The sequence below is a fragment of the Penaeus monodon genome, chromosome 5, assembly GCF_015228065.2.
Source record: "Penaeus monodon isolate SGIC_2016 chromosome 5, NSTDA_Pmon_1, whole genome shotgun sequence".
Taxonomy (NCBI): Eukaryota; Metazoa; Arthropoda; class Malacostraca; order Decapoda; family Penaeidae; genus Penaeus; species Penaeus monodon.
Genome location: NC_051390.1, coordinates 54,289,840 through 54,293,886, shown reverse-complemented (window position 1 = coordinate 54,293,886; position 4,047 = coordinate 54,289,840).

Sequence of the window (4,047 nt, the reverse complement as noted above, 5' to 3'; positions counted from 1 at the left end):
TCGAGACAATATGATGAATGTGCGAGGGAGATGAAAGATGCATTAGCGAAGTACCTGACAAGACGAAGAAAGAGGCTGAGGAGAGAGAGAGAGAGAGAGAGAGAGAGAGAGAGAGAGAGAGAGAGAGAGAGAGAGAGAGAGAGAGAGAGAGAGAGAGAGAAATAAACAAGACTAAAAAGGAGGAGGGAGACAGCTTTCCAAAAGTCTCTTAAATGAGCTTGAGAGACATTGTAGAAATACTTTTTTTTCTCTCCACGGAATATTGAGTCATTAAAAAAGAAGATTAAGACCTGGTCCCTCGTTAGTTCCTCTCCAAGTTGGTTTATCGAGTTTCACATCTCAACAAACCTTAATTTCGTTCAGTAAAACAATGAAGTTTGCAAATCACTTATACAAGCGAGAGAGAGAGAGAGAGAGAGAGAGAGAGAGAGAGAGAGAGAGAGAGAGAGAGAGGAGAGAGAGAGAGAGAGAGAGAGAGAGAGAGAGAGAGAGAGAGAGAGAGAGAGAGAGAGAGAGAGAGAGAGAGAGAGAGAGAGAGAGAGAGAGAGAGGAGTCGAATATATTAAAAAGGAGAAAGACAAAGATTAAAAAAAAAACGAAAAATAGAAATAAAAAAAGGAAAAATAGAAATAAAAAGGAGAATAGAAAAAGAAAAGAAAAGAAAAAAACGAAAAGATTAAAAAGAGGAAACACTAAAATACTTAAACAAAGAAAGACCAAAGTATTAAAAAGTAGAAAGCAAACTAAATGAATAAATAAAATGAATAAAAAGAAAAAAAAGGAACAACAAAAAAAGAAAGTTAAAAGCAAGAAAGAAAAAGAAAAAGAAGAAGAAGAAGAAGAAGAAGAAGAAGAAGAAGAAGAAGAAGAGAGAGAGAGAGAGAGAGAGAGAACACATGCAGACGAGGAAACATAATACACGTTAATGGTTTCAATACAGACTATAACTTAACTGGTTCCTTCATGTATCATTTTGGCTTTGTTGCCTGGTACCCCCCCCCCACATACATTTTCTCTCACATTAACCTTTTAAACAACAACAAAAACAAAACTGAAGAATAAAAATCCTAACACAATGAATGGGCAGAAAAAGCAACCTTATAACAACAACAACAGCAAAATGAGTTTAACAATAATCCAGCTCTTTATTTTCAGGGTCGTTAACCTTACTGAAGCACCTCATCGGATGGTATAAACATCTTGTTGAATCTTCAGAAAAAAACTGTACAGTACTCTTAGGCCCAATACATTGCTTCATATATTCGGAAAACAGTGTATGTAAATGAATAGTTTAATTTTCGTTATTTTCGATTATACATTTATTTTATTTTATCTTATTTATTTCTTCAAGTTTTGCCGCTGTGTACTCTGTTGGGGCATTGAGGATTTATAATTCTTTATGTTTCACATATACAGCAGATGAAACGTACTATCCATCTAAGAGAACTTTACGCCATTAATATTTTTTTTTCTGTATGCATGTATGTATATCCATCCTGCATACTTTCCACTGATTAAGAGAAAGGAAATATAAACCAAAAAATTCGGATTCCCTGGAATTCAAAAGAGTCAAAAATTTTATGCGGAAGAAGCGACCAGTAGGAGACCAGTAGGAAGTGTGACGTAAAGATATCCTGGTCACTAGCTAAAACTGGTATGTGCCAGACGCGTCCCGGTTGGCAACAGCGATCGCGATTATCTGTTTAGAGTCTAGACTCTTCTACACATACATACACACATACATACATACATATACATACATACATATACATACATGCATATACATACATACATATACATACATACATATACATACATGCATATACATACATACATACATATACATATACATACATACATGCATGTATATATGTATATGTATATACACATACGTATACATATTTACAGTACACACACACATATATATGTGCGTGTGTGTATTATAAATATTATTATATTATACCCACAAAAAGCTATACTGATTGTGGCACAATTTTCCCACCATTTCAATTCTATTTTTTTGTTTCTAAAATTTTAAGACTCTAGGTTATTCTTCAACACGTGTAGCCCTTTGACTCCCACAAACTTTAAGTACATTGTCGAGTGATACAATTTGTAAATAAAATATCATGACGAATGAACGCCGACGAAGGGATACTGTTAGGAATTATATATGGAATTTCACCCACATAAAGATGAATGTTTAAGATTAGTGTTTATTTCGCCAAATGATATACTTAAAAACGAAAAAAAAACTAAAGCAAAACAAAATCAAAATAGTATTGAAAGGAAGGAAATAAGGAAAGAAATTAGAAGAAAAGAAAAAAAATAAAGGAGAAACGAAGGGAAGAGATGAAATAAAAGAAAAATAATAATGGTAAAAAAAAAAAAAAGATGCAATTCAAAAATATCTACAATAACTTGATTTTGGACGGCAACCACCAGGTAGTTTTTTTTAAATCTATTTTTGCCATGTACAATACTCAGCAGACACACACACAAAAAAAAAAAAAAAAAAAAGAGAGAGAGAGAGAGAGAGAGAGAGAGAGAGAGAGAGAGAGAGAGAGAGAGAGAGAGAGAGAGAGAGAGGAGAGAAAGAAAGAAAAAACTTGGATTAACCTCGGATTGAAATAAGTATTATGCTCAATGTCTTCGAGTGCATGAGAGATACTGCACAAGACCATACTAATGTTATTGATATTCAGTCAGCATACGGGTACTTTGAGGTTGTTTGTCTGGTCGTAGTCTCGGTTGTTACCTTGTTCCCCTTCTCTCGCTTTCGTTCTTTCTCTTTTCCTTTCTTGGGTCTCTATTTCTCTGCTCGTCTGGCTCTCTCTCTCTCTCTCTCTCTCCTTCCTTCCCTCTCCTCCCCCTCTCTTGTTCTCTCTTTCTTCATCTCTCCTTTCTTCCGTCCCTCTCTCCCCTGTCTCTCCTCACATCAACTGCAACAAATTAAACACTTTTACTACCCTTCCTAAACCGATAAAAATGACACGTCTGATTATTAGGTCTATTTTCTCAGCTGATGTTTCAAACCACACACACACACACACACACACATATATATAATATATATATAAATATATATATATATATATATATATATATATATATATATATATGTGTGTGTGTGTGTGTGTGTGTGTGTGTCTGTGCCCAATGTAATTTTTCTATCATCTTTTGTTCTCTTCCATTCATTCTAAAATAAATAAATAAATAAAATAAACAGGCTGAATGGACAAGAATACACGACGATAAAAAAACATACTGGGCACAGAAAGCATGGTGAATGGAGAAGAGACTGATTGACAGGCAATAAAAAGAGGCATCAGGCAAGGATGTGTGCTATCACCCGACTTGTTTTCTCTGTATAGTGAGATTAGTATGAGGAACATAGGAGAATGCGAGGGAATAAATATCAGAGGAATACTGATAATTTGACGTACGCGGATGATATAGTTCCTGCTGGCTAACTCTAGTCAACAATTGCAAGTATTTTTTTTAACAAAGTTAATGAAGAAAACGAAAAAAAGGGATTGACGATTGACGTAAGAAAGTCAAAATGATTGGTGATGTCGAAGAATACACCTGGACCAAGAAATGACGCGAGGTGTGGAAACCAAGCACGAGAACAGGTAAAGATTTTCAAATATGTAGTTAGTCTGAAAAGAGATGTGAGCTGTGAGGCAGAAATCAAGAGACGCATAGGAATAGCAAAGAACACATTTGGCAACACGAAGGAAATTTCTAACGAACAGCTCTCGGTAAAAACCAAGGAAAGCCTCTTAAAAACACACATCTGGTCAACATTTTTATATGGTATTGAAAGTTGGATTTTGTCAATGGTAATGGAAGATGGCTGGAGAGAATGGAAAAGTGGCTGTGGAGGAGAATGAGTATCTCGTGGACGGCAGGACCAACGAGCGAGGTACTGTTGGAGATGGTAGGGGAGAACAGGAAGTTGATAAGAACAGTCAAAGGAAAACAATAGATTTTTTTTTTTTTTTTGTCACGTTATGAGAAGAGAGATGTTGGAGAACTTGATCA